Here is a 17757-nt window from a genome sequence, read left to right on the forward strand (position 1 = left end):
CTAGCTGGACCACATAAATCAGTGTGAATTAAATCAAGAGCATCATTGGATTTTTCTGGAATACTTTTGAAACTAGCTCTAACTTGTTTTCCAAATTGACATTCCTTACAAATTGTATTCTAAAGTTTCACAATTTTAGGTAGACCTCTAACTGCCTTGGAAGTACTGATTTTTACCATGCAATCAAAGTTTACATGAAATTTTTCTATTCATGATTTTGCATTTTCCATTTTTAAATTGTAACTAAAATCCCTTCTCAACTAATTGACCAACACTTAAAAGATTATGCTTTAATCCTTCAACATAGTAGACATTTTCAGTGTTATGCTTACCATCAAGAGATATTGAACCCTTACCTTTGATTGAACAGGCTTTGTCATCTCCAAATCTTACTAAACCTCCATTGTATTCTTGAAAGTTCAAGAATTTACCTTTGTCTCCTGTCATATGATGTGAGCATCCTGAGTCAATGATCCATTCATCCTTGACTTCAACTTTAGTTGCTAGGGCTTGTTCTACTGGTTGAGCAGTAGGTGCTGGTTGATCTACTATTATAGCAACAAAAACCCATCCATTATCTATTGGATCCTCATTAGAATCATCAGTCACACCTTCATCAGCAATGTAACAAGATTTGTCTTTGTTCTTCTTAAATCTGTATCTCTGATATTCAGGATTAGGCTTGTATGTTCTTCTAGCTTCTTCTCTTAGTCTAGCATGTCTATTAGGGCATCTCAAAGCCATATGACCAATCTTATTGTAGTTGAAACATTTAAAGGGTGCTTTACCTTCATACTTACTTCCAACTGGACCTTTTGGCATTTTCCTTGCAAATAGTGCTTCAAGTTCCTCAAGCTCTTCATTCTCCTTCCTAGTTTCTTCAAGTTCTCTTGCATAAAAGGATTTGTAGACTGATTTGTCAAATGATGGAGCAGATGATGTTGATGCTTTAAAGGCCAAATCTATCTTTATAGTAGCAACAGGACCAAATTCCTCAATTTCAAAGGTTGAAAGTTTTCCAATCAATGTATCCCTAGTTACTGATGTATTAGACATTGTTCTCAACTCATTTATAGCAGTAACCTTCATTTTATATGCTGGTGGAAATCCTCTTAATATTTTTGAAACAATTTCATCCTCACTTAAGGTTCCTCCACAACATTTAATACCCAAAACATTTTCATTTACTCTTTCCATAAAAGCAGAAATCCTTTCATCTTCTTCCATTTTCAGATGTTCATACCTGACTCGGAACCTTTCAAGTTTTGCAATCTTGACTATGGAATCTCCTTCATTCAGTATTTCCAAATGATCCCAAATACCTTTAGCAGTAGACCTATCTGATAATCCCATGATTTGTTGATCTGATAATGTGCTCAGAAGTGCTTCTCTTGCTTTGCAATCATTCTCCTCATCTTTAGCTAAGGTAGTTGGAGTAGTCTGACCAGCTACAATAGCAGTATAACCATTCTTTGTAACTTCCCAAATGTCTTTACCTATGCAATTCAGATGTGTCTCCATCTTGATCTTCCATATCCTATAGTTGGTTCCATCAAGTTTAGGACTGTCCTTCCTGAAATAATTAGTAGACAATAGATCTCCTCAAGTTGTTAAACTTTTGCAAAAGAGCACTATGCTCTGATACCAATTATTAGGTCCCAGAGACAACTGACAGGGCAGGGGGGGGGGTGAATTAGTTGTCTAATAAATTCAAACCAAAAACCATTTAACTAACTTAATGCTTAATATCGGTAAACCAATTAAGTATGTTGGTAGATAGTGTTAACAGTAAATTGCTATACCGATAAAGATTAATGCATGAAACATAAACATAAAGTCATCCACAACACATAACATCAATATTTGTATGAGGAAACCCTATAAGGAGAAAAACCATGGTGGGAAACCTTACCCACAATCAAATGATACTAGGCATGATAGTAAGTGTACATAAATGGGGTCTGCACATGTAGAAAGGCCAACAGCCTAGAGCTCACTACTCAATCACAAAATGGGAGTCACACTGACTACAGTTGGATGGTTAAATCCAATAAGAATGTACTGCACAAAATAGCATCTTCATATGTTGGATTCAGTACCGATTTAATGCTGATATGCTTCTACTAAAACCTATCTTCACCTTCAAATGATGTCTTCATGTATACCTCTTCTTAATCTCGCATATACCTTCTCACAAACCTTTTTTGCATTCCACATTTGATCTTACAAATAAGATCTTACATTTATACCATAACCTAAGACCAATTTTAGTAGGTCAGCTCTACAAGATATTACAAAAAAGCATTTTACAAAAAATATAATATCCAATGCAATAACCAAATGAATATGTTGGCTTAATGCATTTACAATAATAATAAATCATCTCCATAGCGTGCCTTGCTGATCTGGAAAAGATAAACCTACCGGTGTAACCCTAGACCTATTTGCCGGTAAAAGCAAATATGCAAATATGAATATACCAATGATTAATTCTTCAAAACAAAGTGTCCACATGATGTCTTCGACATTACCAAGTGCTGGTGAACATTATATCCTGCCGGTGAACCATATACCAGTAACTGTGCAATAGTTACTTGCTTGCCAGTGAATGTTGCTGGATCTCCAAAGTGCTAGTGTTCTAGTAGGTGTTGACATCAACGACAAAACCATACCAAAATACCAATCGGTATGACCTATCTCTTCAACATGACACTTGGTGTAGAATCTGACATCTTCAACTAATAGAACCCTATCTGAAATAAGAGAAAATACAGTTTTCTCATCGGGTTCAGAAGAAACTTTGGGAGGTAAGGAATAATTCAGTGAGGGATTCTCAATAGTCTCAACTACAATAGGTTTATGCACCTTAGGAGCCATCAAAAACTTGGATTTCTGCTAACAAATGAGTTTAGAGTTTTAACTAACCAGAAAATGCTTTCGACCTAGTAAATATAATGCAGATGTTCACAACTGATGTTGACCGGTTAACTATCTTGCAAATGCATTGAGAATGTTGTATAAATACCTTGAAATTTGCTTGGGAGATGTTTGATCACCTTTGAATCGCTTAGCTCTGCTCTTTGATAACAGGTAAGTGTAAAATGACTGTGCGAAGAACATTAAGTACACAGTTTACCTTATTGGGCTTTGTGCTGTTAGGTAAGAAAACATTAAATGCACTCAGTTCCACTAAACTGATTAACTTCATTTTATGCTTTTACCAACTTAGATAGGCTTCCTGCATTTACTGACTTCTTTGGTACTCCAAAAGACTAGATAAAATTTCAAACTTGCTAATGCATCTTAGCTATGTAGATTTTGAGATTAAGTGCATGATAAAATAGGAACTGTTAGGATCTAACCTTGAGATAATGCAGTCCCTTCATACCTTTGCTGATTAATTCAAAGGAGATGCACCTAACTCAGTAGGTAAGGTGCTATCTTCATTTTCTTCATTTTTTGACTCAATTTCCTTTCTTTTCTAGATTTTCTGTAATTTGATTTTTATCTCCTCATTATCTCCTCTGGGTTGATCTCTATAGTCCTTAGCCAAGTGTCCAACTTTATGACAATGAAAGCATACCATTCTTGAATTTCTCCATGATCTTCGGTTGATCATTCTAAACCTTATTATGCAGTTGGCACTTATATGTCCATATCTTCCACAATATTCACACCATACCCTTGTATTGTAATCCCATGGTACTGCAGTATACTGTCAGTTAAGATCTGTGTGAGTTCGGTAGTTTCTAGTATTTGCTCGGTGTGAAGACCTCATATAGTTTTTCTGCGTAAACCAACACTTCTCGGTACTGTGTCCATATCTATTGCGTTTTTTGCAAAACCCCTTGAATTTTGCCTTCTGAAAATTGCTAGCAGACTTTGTCCTGCATTTTTTAGATGTGTGACCATACTTATTGCAATTGTAATAATAACCATCAGACCTAGTGACATTCGATTGCTTACCTTTTCTAATTTGGCACATGTTGGTAGTATGTCCTTGTTTACCATAGTAGTTGCAGATAGGCTTCTTTCCTTTGATATTCTCCTTGTTTCCAACTTGCTTTGATGATTCCCCTCTCTCGATGGTCTTGTTCCCTTTCTTGGTAAGGTGTTTTTCTTTGTAACCGAGTCCTGCATCTTTGTTGGGTCTTCTTATATTTAGTTGCTCATCCAACATCTTTGATGCTTCATAACTTTTCTTCAGTGTTTTTTTGATTTCTTCTCTGCTTCAAGTTCATTGGTCAATCTTGATAATTCAAGTTTCAATGCTTGATTCTCATTTTCTTTTAGATTTGCTTCATGATTTGCATAGCCCAATTGATCAGAAAGATTATGTTGAATTCCAATCATTCTTGTGATTTCATCATTCTTTTCAGACACTAATGCTTCTAGCTTTTGTTTTTCCCTTTCCATGTCTCTTATGTTATCCTCAGTTGTTCTTAATGCATCAAGATTTTCAGTCATCTATGTGCTGAAATGCTCATGTTCTTTTTTCATTGTTTTTAGTTGTTCAGTCAGTGCTTTGTTCTTTTCTTTCAGTTCACCAATCATTTCTTTAGTCTCTTCTGATATACTATTCTTAGATGATGTCTCAATTTGCTCCGCCAACTCTTGTGAGTCCTATAAATCATCAGACAACCTTCTTCTATAAATTTCAGAGATCTTTGCATTTGTCTCTGCATATATATAATCACTTGATTAGCATGATCCAATTCTTCTTGAAGATTCACAATTCTTTGAGATTGTTTGTAGCCTTCCATTGATAAGATCTTTCTCTTTAGGCTATTACAACCTTTTCCAAGATTGAAGCTCTGATACCAATTGTTAGGTCCATCTAAGAAAGCTAATGTACTGAGAGGGGAGGGGTGAATCAGTACTTCAAAACTTTTCTTCAACAACAATCTTACTGATAAACATAAATTGTAAACTGCTGATTTCATAATATAAAGCTAACACATAAATATAGAAATTACATTCATACACATTTCACTCCATGACACAAATATTTTGGTTACACAGAAACTCTTTGTTACAGAGAAAAACTATGGTGGGGATGGCACCCACAACTTCACTACTGCAATAATAAAGGTTGCTTGGTTAGAGCTACATGTTTAGCTATTTCTGATAGCTTACCCTATTAGGAGTATCAAGATCTTTTAGATCTACCTTGCTAAAGGATTTTACGACAGTTATACAAAAATGTTGCACCTGGTTAAAGGCTTTACAATTTATAGACTTTGTTAGAGTCTTTTACCTTGTTAGAGGTTTCTATTACAACTCAAATGATTCAATAAAATCTTCACAAATATCTGCAACTTTACATCTAAAATGTTATAGCAGATTCAATGTGCTCAATATGAAATTACCTTGCTTATAGCATACGTCGGTAATTGATAAAACAACTCTGTAAACCCTTCTATTTACTCTGTCCCTAAAACTATTCTCTGAAGACTCTCTTGGTGACCTCTGAATATCTTTGTCAGTCGTAATAGTCACAACTTGATGTGTCCTCTTATGATTTTCCTTTCTAACTCTTATGTCACACATGTCTCTCATATTTGATTCTCAAATCACTTTGTATAAATAGATCTTTGGGAAGGTGATCAGTTCATGCTTTGATCTTACAAAACAAGATTCATTGAATGAATAATCATAGAACTTATTCTATTGGATAAAATTCCTCAAAATCATACAAAATCTTGAAGTGCAATTTCCTATGTGATAACAGTTCCCTGTTCCTCGATTCTTGTAACACGTTTCCACATATGTGTCCAGGTTCATTGAATCTAGTGACATGTTTCTACTTGGTTCAGATTACTTGGTATACCTTCTTTACAGTTTGGTAAACATAGAATGTTACTCGGTAGATAGCTCGGTGTATACTTAACTTTGTGACTCCTTTCTTCTGTAACCGACTACTTTAGTGCTTACCGACTGAATATTTTGGTAGTAATAACCGTCTAGAATATAAGATGACTTTGGACATAAAACTAATGACAACTTAGTAAATAATAACACTTGTCTTTATAGATGATAAAAAATCCAGACCCTTCATGCTTTTCTTTAAGTTTGAGATTTGTATATCTTTAGCGGGCCTGCCCTCCCGAGGAGCTAATAACTCTATATTCATTATGGCCGGTGAGAGGGGAACAACCCAAGTGGGAACAACTAAATGCCAGGTACTCCAACCCACTATAAATTAAACGTGATTTGATGAAAATCAAGTCAACGACAGTGCTCGATAATAGATCTCCTCTATACCTTTGGGTATATTAAACCTTAGTTTTCAAGGTTGGGAGACCTCTTAATTGAGTTTATACCTCGATACACCGAACGGATCCCTTACTAGTTCCAATTAAAATTAGAATCTACCTAGTTCACCTCTGAAAGGGGGGATAATATTTGTACAAGAGAGATAGTAACTCTCTCAAGATACTTGTCATTTCATGCCCCCATTAGCCTTTGGAGTTGGCTAATACGGTGTTGAGAATCCATTGCGTGAGACTCAACGACCGTAGTCTGATTAGTTATTGGGTGTGTACCTGAGTCTACAAGCAAAGGTTTTCTTCTCTCACCAATTTCTATAGGGTTTGCATGCTATGATTGGATTTATTATTCATATTACATGGTTTCATCCCTAAAACTAAAACTAGAATAACAAACCTGGAGAAAACAAGAAACAAACTCAGTGATAAAACATTTGTCTGTGTCAAAACTAGTCTATCCTAGTCAAAACTCTATCTGTGTCAAAACTAGTCTATCCTAGTCAAAACTCTGCCCATGTCAAAAACTAGTCTATCCTAGTTGAAACTCAATCCACCTCAAAACTTGTCATACTTAGTCATTGAAAACTCAAAATTTTGCCTTTGTCCAGTAAACTATCATGTGAATCTTTTGATTTATCATCCTACTACATATATATTTTCGTACGAGATTCTATCAATCCTAATAGTCTATCGTTTGAGCCAACATTCTGTGTCATACGATACCTGATTATCTATCATCCTGTTTAGGAAACTATCATTTGATCCTCCATTCTATGTCATATGATAAATCATTGCGTTGATCAGTTTGTCATTTTAGACTTACCCATCTATCGTATGGTACTAGGCAGCAACTCGCACGAAATACTATTGTGATCATCCTGAAGCTACTACACTGTCATCTAGTCCTGTCATACGAATCTCTAATTTTGTCAGTCTAGAAAAGCCAAACTTGCATAAAAAAACCTACAATGAGCATAAAACTGGTTATCATAATCCTAAGCATAAATAGATCAAAACAGTGTACCTCTACCATTTGTACTGCACGATTTTGTCAATCATCTTTCAGCTAGCTCAATCAACTAGTTATCAAATTTAAGTCAATTAGATAATGTCTTACATAGGATATATCATTCCTAAAACCAAACTAAGTCTTAGTCACTTCTCTTAAATCAAAATAGGTAACTTAGATAAACCTCTTACACATGATAGATCTTTCCTGAAAACAGAGTAAATCTTAGTTGCTTCTCTCAATCGGTACGTTAAACGAACAACTAGCTCCAAATTTGATCTTGACTTCTACATCACAAACAACTTTAGGTCACATTAGTCAGTAAAAATGCCTATTCAAACCAAAAGTTCTCATAAGAAAGATACCAAAGGCAAATGTAAATCCTTTTCATATCAGGATAAACCTTTTTATGTAAAGGACCCGCTCAATAATAAACCTTCATCATCAGATATGCTAGTTTTTTATCAACCCTTATCTCCCACAATATTTGGAACAAGACAAGAAAGACAAGTTGCTAAATACGCTACCCACGATGATATTAGTAAACATACTACCGATAGTGGTTCCTCATCAAGTGAATTTGAAGCCTCTAAACCTCTAGAAACTAATATACATAAATTTTAAGGGGATAAAGATTTCTGAAAAATTATGAAGGTTATCATAGCTAGAGAAAAAAAGACTATTTTCTAGAACAAGCAAAACAAGGTGCTAAACTTCCTTCTAGTTATAATGTTGAGACCCTCATCACTAAAGATGAAAAGTCACCCTTAGTAATGGTAAACAAACAATTACAAGCCTTACAAACTAAGATCATAGAACTGAAAAACAAGGATAAATCACCAAAACAATAATCTTTGGACACAATATGCCCATTTCCATTTGACAAAAACATTTACATGCCTCCATTCCCTTCATGAGTGGAGATCCCGAAATTTGACAAATATGATGGCAACTCAGATCCCCAAGACCATATTAGAGAATTTTGTGCTTTATGTATGGAGTTCATGCACGACCAAATGTATCTCATGTGCCTTTTCCTAAGAAGTTTAGGAGGACAAGCTATGGAATGGTTCTCAAGCCTACCTATGGGAATAAATTTTTTTGAAGAATTAATCCAACTATTTCTACAACAATACTCCTATAACATTCGTCACCTAGTCACTATGATAGAACTTTGAAATACCAATCAGAAAATAGGAGAGCCCTTTCTCACTTTTCTCTAATGATGGAGATAGATGTTCTCTAAATATTCACGGCCTATTCCAGATTCCAAGAAAATGGATATATTCGTCAGCAATCTGATCCCTAAATTGAAATATAGTATCTAGATGCAAGTGCACCCATCATTCAAAAAAATGGTAGATAATGCCCCCAGGATGGAAGATGTGCTTGTAAAGAAGGGAGATATCTCACTTTGGAAAGAAACACAAACTGGATCTAATTTCAAAGAAAAGAACAAATATTGGAAATATGGCAAAGACATCAACAAAAACTTTGTTAATGATGGAGTAGTAGACATTGTTAAAACAAAATTGAAGCCCACACATATTTAACTTGGCTAGTGGCATGCAAGCACTCAAAGCAGCTGAAATCGTAGTAGAAAATCCTCCAAAGAAAGTAAAATAGTGGTTCAAAGAGAAACCTTGGATTTCAAAACCTAGATGTGAATTCACTCCTCTGAAAGAATCATACGAATCCTCTTTCAAAACTTTGTTAGAAAATGATCTAATAATGTTACCAGATAATTTGAGGCCATATGATGTCGAAGTCAAACTAAAATGGTGGAGAGAAAATGAATATTGTGAATACCATTGAAACAAAGGTTATAACACAAACAACTGCATGAATCTCAAGCATGAGATTCAAGATCTCATAGACACTGGTAAAATTGTTGTTGAGAATCACCCAACAAATGCTGATCACAAAGCTTTTAAGGACCCTTTACCTATTTACGAACAAGGTGATTCCTCAAAGACAAAAGGAGGAGCCAAAGTAAATTACACTTATACCAACAATGACAATGTGATCAACATGATTGAGTCTTCCCTACCTGAATATTGCAATGTGATTATAAGAAAGACAAACACCATGCAAATTCTATGACCTATTCTAAAAAGAAAGTCACTCTCCAAGGATCTAGTTCTTCAACTCTGGCTCAAACAACATCAAACCTACCAAGTTCATCAAACAAACAAAAAGATACAACATTTGATAAATTTAAACAACTAACTTCATCATCATTCTCTAGATATAGCATTGTCAAACAACTGAAAAGAACGAATGCTCAAATCTCCATCTTTGAATTGCTCAAAATCTCTTCTTCTCATAAAGAGATCCTTGACAAAGCATTGCTCACAACTAATTTTCCAAAAGATTTAGATATTGATTGGTTTCAATCTATGGTGGGTCATCTAACTTCACCTCACTATCTGACCTTCTCTGAAGAACATGACAACTCGCTAAATCATCCACATAACCAGCTATTATATATTGAATCCATGATCCATAAACACAAAGTTAAATGTGTATTGATAGATGGAGGCATGATGTTGAAGATTTGAACTTACAGTCTGCTTACACAGCTAGGATTTTTTGAAAATGTCATTGATCTGGCCAAGAAAATAACAATTAAAGCCTATGATCAAGAAGAAAGGACCTCTAAAGGTCTAGTATTATTACCAATCAGGGTGGGACCTATAGAAAGAGAGATCATTTTCTAGGTACTTGATCTTCCTCTATCATACAATATATTACTGGGCAGGTCGTGGATTCATGAAATGAAGACAGTTACATCTACATACAATCAATGCTTAAAATTTGTTTATAACAGAGTTGAAGTCAGTATCCCTACTGATACAAATCTCCCCTATAATGCATTGATAAAAGGTGCTAATAACTTTGTGCCGCATAATAGAGCAGCCTCTACAAATAAAAGTTCAGAAGCTCTGATGAAGGACTTGGAAAAGAAATTGAAAACTGCCAATACTAGTATGGATGGCTACAAGATTGAACTGGTACTTTCATTAGTCTCTCTCCCTCCATCACCAGTTGGGCAAACCATCAGAGGCTATGAGGACATAGACTACAACTTTGAATATCATATATGATGGTCTTTTAATATAGTCTTCTACTTCCCTGGTACATGAAATAGAAGAAGATGTTGTTCTTAAATGGCTTTTCAAGGAGGATAGTGAAAACAAGGAAGTACAACATTGTTGGATTTCTCCAACCCAATATGGTCCCAGTTACAAAATGATTTAATGCATGAGATATTTAGGTACCCATCCCCTAGAAAAACATCAAGAGGGTATTATTGAACTGATTCAACTACAAACAAAGTCTACAAATGACAAGGTTGGACTGGGATACAATCTAGAAAAGACATTAGACCAAAAACATGCTTCTAAGTCTAAGTGGAAGAAAATGATATCGCCTTCAACATCACAGGAAGTCAACACTCAACAAACTCAAGCAGAGTATGAAAAAGAACAAGAGGAAATACCAATCAAGAGAGAAGAAATAGTCAGTACTCAAGTTCCGATGGTATCAGCTACAACAATACAAGGAGTTGAAGTTCCAGAAGATATGAGAGACAAAGTATAAAGAATCAGAGAATTGTTTACACCTCTAAAAGTTTCAGTCACATACTTTGGTAGGAAAAAAGTAGAAGATTCAGCGGCTAACTCAAATGAGTATGAATGGGGTCCATACCACCTCTCAGATACATCCATTATAGAAACTCTAGAAGAGTCTAGTGATATCACAAATGAAACTCAAGAACTGATACGCTTAAAGCTACAAATAGAGATAGAAGAAATAAGACTAAAAAGATAGATAGACTATGAACAAAAGTTGAAAGAAGAAAGGACACAAGAAATTTTTTCATCTATTACATACTCCTCTAATCAAACAGAACAAATCAAGTATGGGGCTACACAAGAATAATTGGAAGCCACTTAAGCAGAACCAATCATTAGTCTAGAGGAAGCTGAATGGAGTAGACGATGGGGACTCATAGAACCATCAAGGTTATGTCAACAGGCATGTCAGATAAAAGTGATAAATGAACCAAATCATGAAGGAACTTACAACATCAAAGATGTAGGTATTGATACTATACATAAATTCACTCAATCACTTGAAAAAGAGTCAGAAAATCCCTCTTATGACTCTGATGACTCCGACAACAGTCCTATTGATGATAATACCTATTCAACATCAAACTCTAACTCCTCTATCACAAATGTTAGGAATCTATCTACTAATCTTGTTGCTATCAAACCATGATATGTAGTCCAATCTGGCATAGAAAATGGTGCTACGAGTAGGTCTATTGGATTTGGTCAACTAAATATTAACATGTACTTTAATGGTCATGTTGTAACTATTCCTTGTTTCGAGACATTTATGGAAGGTAGTCTTCTAGAACTTGACTTGTCGGTCCAAAGTTATGATGATAATACCATGAACTCTCTTGAGCCTGTCCAAACCTTATCCTTGGTATATCCTGAACTAATTGACTGTAGTCTCCAAAACCAACCTATGAATGTACCTATCTTTGCCAATGACTACACGCTAGCCTATTACCTCAATATAGTTGAACTCATAGACTCTTCCACCAATGAACATAGTGAGAACATGACTAAAACAGACATCAAGTATCTTAGTCACAAAAATTAAAAAAATAAAAATAAAAGATCTAATGGAAAAAACCATATTTTGGCTGCGTCATAATCTAAAAAAGAGAAAATAAAGGACTTACCTAAGGGTTAAAACCTCTCTAAGGCTTGTGAAGGTAAGATACTTGATATACTACCAAGTCACTTCTAAGAGAGGTCTTCTATATTGATCAAGCCAACTTAGCCAGTGAAAATTAGGAGTCAAGAGACACCACACATCATTCACTTAGCTCAATCACTATGAGCAGAAGAATTGAAAGATTTCACTTATCTCTTTTCAGAAAAGAAGATCAATTTTACATGGACAAACTCTAATATTATAGGCCTGAATCCTGATCTTATCATGCACCATCCTTCTGTTGGCATTATGTGAACTGGTATGAGAACATAATGACATTGTTTGTTGTCATTGATGTCAATATGCTGAAGAGAAGAGAACTGGAATATGTGAGAACCGGTATAACACTATGAATCGGCATTTGTGCCATAGTGAAGCGGTCTGTTTGTTCAAGGTGAACCAAAACTGGCACATGGAAGCATTGTATGACTACCAGTTGGTAGTCTCAACTTTAGGGTTTCCGATTGAAGTGCTTCAAGCCTATGTGGCTCAACCGGTGAATTTTTGTGATGAGTTATCATGATAACAAAGAATAGATCATGTTGCCACGTATGCCCTCTATGTGTGTGAAGGATCTTGTATGAAGGAGATTGTTCCTATCTACCTCGGGAATATGCAAAGTCTGTAAATGGTGATAACATGTGATGGGTTATCAGCTACCATGAAATTGATGGAAAATGAATGATAGAGATTAATGTAGTATGCTCAACAGTTAGGATTGAACCATTTGAATTCCTTAACCTAACAAGTTTAGGGTTTAGGGTTTATGCTACCGACCTGTCTATTTTCCTATAAGTTCGATGATGTGTTTCTTTCTGAGTTTGTTGGAAAATTTGTGTGTGTGTATCCAAGGGAAGAGATACGTGATTCTTGCTAGACCAGAGGAGAGAAGTGATACCTACAGAGTGTAAGTGCAGAAGGTGAAGAGGAGCTTAAGCGGATCTACATTGGCATTGAGTGTTGTTACCATATCATTGTAATACCTATTGATCTCTAACCACCTCAACAGTTGGAAAATCCCTTAATAGGGTAGCTTTAACCAGCTTGTTGTAAATCCTTTAACAGGGTGACTCAAAACCATTGAGTTCTTAAAATCCTCTAATAAGGTAACCTTTAACAGGGTTTAACCCTTAACCGGTTGATCACTAACAGGACCGGTTCCTAACAAAACCTATTGTATCAGTCTTTAACTAGACAAGGCTCCTAATAGAGAAAACTTCTAAAGAGTTCAAAAACAAGCTTGTGGGTATCATCCCCACTGTGGTTTTTCCTAGTTGGGTTTCCAAGTGAAAAATATGTGTGTCATGTGTGATGTCTTCTTCATGTGATGCTATGTTGTTTTCTGTCAAGTGGTGAATCATGTTGATCTAGTTGCTTATATGTATATCTTTGATGGTATATTACCTATTCATGCATAAGGGTGAAATGGAAATGAAGTATTAGATTGTATGAGAAGATAAGTGTAAACCGATTTATGCTTGTCTCTGTTATTCTAGGTTTTGTCGGTTGTACTCTACTTAAGGATCAATGATACTGGTTGTCTGTCAATACACAGTGTCTGTTGATAAACTAGTTTAAGAGTATGTTTTTGTCTATACTAATTCACCCCCCCCACTCTCAGTACTGGTTTGGTACTATTCATTCATCATTGAGTTATCAATTGGTATCAGAGCATCCTCCAGGTCCTCTGTGTTATAAGCTTAATTGCTTGAGGTAAAGATCCCAATCTAATGATGAAGAGGGAAGGTCCAAAGTTTAACAGAGAAAATTTTACTATATGGAAAGATAGAATGAAGCTATACATCAGAAGCATGGGTTCTCAACACTGGAGCTATGTTGAGAATGCCTATGTTGCCCCTACCGGTACTCTCACCGATGACCAAAAGAGAGAGATGCAGGAGAATGGGCAAGTCATGGAAACCCTAATTAGTAGTTTATTTGACATTGAGTTTATTGATGTCCAAGATAAAGTTAATCCCAAAGAGGTATGGGATACTCTTGAAAATATCTATGGCGGTGATGAGCATGTAAAACAAGCTAAGGAAGAAATCCTTAGAGGGAAGTTTGAAGACATGCGGATGGTTGAAGGTGAGACCATTCAACAGCATGGAATAAGAATCAAAATCTTTGTTGGAGATATCAAGAGTGCAGGTGGTAAAATGGAAGATTCCACTATGGTTAGCAAAGTCTTGAGATCCCTATTGCCGGTCTACGCAATAAGGGTTGCTACTATTCAGGAGCTAAGATCTATAGACAAGACTAAGGTATCCCTAGACTCCATCATTGCAAATTTGACAGCCTATGATCTAAATAGTTTTGATGACAATGTTCAAAAGACTGAATCAGCTTTTAAAGCTTCTGTTGTAGCATCCAAAAAAGGAAAAGAAGCTAGCACTAGTGGTGAACCAAGACAAAGCAAAGAAATGGATGATGAGGAGATTCTGATGGTATTTGAAGCTCTCCTTGCTAGGAAACTTCGTAAAGGAACTAGCAAATACAAAGGTAAGCTCCCTTTGAAATGCTTTTCTTGTAACCAGATAGGACATATTGTTGTAAACTGTCCTAATAGTGACAACAAGGACAAATCGAAAAGGTTCAAGAAATTCAAAGGAGGAAACCAGAGAAAGTGTTTTGTAGTAGTTGATGAAGGTGCCACAGATGAGGAATCAGAAGATGAAGAAAATGAAGATATTGTGTTTGTTGCTATCAAGGAAGATGTGTCAAACAAGAAGGCTCTTGTCTCCTAGTTTGATAATTCCAATGAGTGGATCATTGATAGTGGTTTTTCTCACCATATGACTAGTGACCAAAGCAAGTTTCTATCCTTGGAAGAGTATGATGGTGGTGTGGTTCACTTTGGTAATGATGCACCATGTATGGTCAAAGGTAGAGGGTCCATCTCTCTGAATGGAAAGAGTAGTGCTGACAATGTGTATTGGGTTGATGGTCTCAGACACAACCTTCTGAGTGTTGCCCAGCTAAATGATAGTGGTCTTACTCTGGAATTCAAGAATGGAGTTTGCAGAATCAAAGGAAAGAGTGGTGAATTGGTGGCCACCAACATGCAAACCAAAGGTAACCTATTTCAGCTGAATGCAAATATATGTACATGTCTTATGGCTAAATTTAATGATAGCTGGATATGGTATAGGAGACTTTGCCATGTAAACTTTGATAACATTGTGAAGGCCAGTAAGATCAAGGCAATCAAAGGGTTGCTGGTGCTAAGCAAACCGGATAATACCTTGCATAGAGAGTGTCAATTGGGGAAAATATCTTCCTCAACCTTTAAAGGTAAATATTTCACTGCTGACAATTTGCTTGATCTTGTGCATACTGATTTGTGTGGTCCTATGAAAACTAGGAGTGTGCAGGGTGATAGGTGCTTCATAATTCTCACTGATGACTGCTCAAGAATGATATGGATCACATTCTTGAAAGATAAGTCTGAAGCTCTTGTGAAGTTCAAAGCTTTCAGAGCATTAGGGAAGAAGGAAAGTGGTAAAAGGATCAAGTGCCTGAGAACTGATCAAGGAGGGGAATTCACTTCCGATGAATTCAATAAGTACTATGAAGAACATGGCATCAAGAGGCTACTGTCTGCCCCCCAGACTCCACAACAGAATGGCCTAGCAAAGAGGAGTAATTGGACTGTGGTTGAAGTAGCTAGAACCATGTTGATTCAAGGAAAGGTAGATCACACCTTTTGGAGAGAATCAGTGAGCATTGCTATCTACACAATGAACCAAGTACACATCAAGAAAGGTAAGGATAAAACTCCTTATGAGTATTGGACCAGTAAGACACTTGTGGTTAGCTACTTTAGAGTGTTTGGGAGCAAATTTTACATCAAGAGGAGTGAACACCAGAGAAAATTTGATGCAAAATGTGATGAGGGAATATTCTTAGGGTATTCCACCAAGAGAAAAGCTCTCAAGTGTTTCAACAATGGGACTCAGAGAATTATGGAAAGCATCAATGTAAGAGTTGATGAAACCTTTGAGAAAACTAAGGAAACCGGTAGTGAGCAAGCGGTAAATGAATTAGTTGCAACCTTTTGGGAATCGGTTGTCAATCAACCAAGTACCAGTAACGGTGCTGCTACACCGGTAGATGTAGATGCTGATACTGATGGAGATGAGGATGGAGAAGAAAAGAAAGAGGAATCTATCAAGACCATTCCTTAGTATGTCAAGCTGAATCATGATCCTAAACAAATCATAGGAGATAAGGATGCAGGAATCCTTACAAGAAGAAAGGTCAGAGAAAACTCATGTATGATCTCTGAATTTGAGCCTAAATCATTCAAAGAGGCACATAAAGATGAAGATTGGATCAAGGCAATGGAAGAAGAACTTGACCAGATAGAGAAAAATGGTACATGGTCTTTGGTACCCAGACCAGAGCATAAAAATGTCATTGGTACTAAATGGGTTTTCAAAAATAAGCTGAATGAGGATGGCACAGTGATTAGAAACAAAGTTAGATTGGTATGCAAAGGATATACCCAAGAAGAAGGAGAAGACTATGGAGAAAACTTTGCTCCTGTAGCCAGATTGGAAGGAGTTTGTATGCTTCTTGCATATGTAGCTATTAAAGGTTTCAAAGTATATCAAATGGATGTAAAATCTGCATTCCTAAATGGTGTACTTGAAGAGGAGGTGTATATAGAGCAACCAAATGGGTTTGCCCTATTTGAAGATAGTGACATGGTGTGTAGGCTACATAAAGCCTTATATGGTCTAAAGTAGGCACCTAGAGCATGGTATGAACTTCTGCATTCCCATCTTTTGAAGATTGGATTTGAGAGAACAAGTGAAGATAGAAATATTTACTAGAAGTCTGAAGGAGATCAGATCCCGATTTGTGAGGTATTTGTTGATGACATTATCTTTGGAGGAGATGACAAGATGAGTCATGAGTTTGCAGATGAGATGAAGAAAGAGTTTGAGATGTCACTCATAGGGGAGATTAAGTTCTTCATTGGACTGCAGATCCAACAGATGAGAGATGGAATCTTTATCACTCAGTCCAAGTATGTCAAAGAGGTGTTGAAGACCTTTGGCATGGAACAGAGAAAACCAGTTGGTACACCAATTGTAACCGGTTGTAAACTATCCAAAGAGGATGACTCAGCATTGGTTGATGAGAAGGAATACCGATCCATGATTGGTAAGTTGCATTATGTAGTGCATAATAGACCAGATATTACAAATGTAGTTGGCATTGCTGCAAGATTCCAGAAAAGTCCAAGAAAATCCCACTTGGTTGCCATCAAGTAGATTCTTAGGTATCTGAAAGGAACTATTGACTATGGGTTATGGTATCCATAAAATAATGATTTTAACTTGAAAGTGTTCACAGATGCTGATTGGGCAGGCAATGTTGATGATCGAAAGAGCACAACCAGTGGTGCATTCTTTCTCGGTGGTAGACTGGTCTCATGTATGAGTAAGAAGTAGAGTTGTATCTTGCAAACTATAGCGGAAGCAAAGTATGTTGCAGCTTTCATGAACTACACACAAACTATTTGGATGAAGCATGTATTAAATGGCTTCAAAGTTCCTGTATCTGAACCGATAAGTATATTTTTTGACAATACTAGTGCAATTAACATCTCCAAGAATCCAGTTTTACATTCTAGAACCAAGCACTTTGAGCTTAAGTATCATTTCTTGAGGG

This window comes from Cryptomeria japonica, chromosome 4 (assembly GCF_030272615.1).
Source record: "Cryptomeria japonica chromosome 4, Sugi_1.0, whole genome shotgun sequence".
In the NCBI taxonomy this organism is placed as follows: domain Eukaryota; kingdom Viridiplantae; phylum Streptophyta; class Pinopsida; order Cupressales; family Cupressaceae; genus Cryptomeria; species Cryptomeria japonica.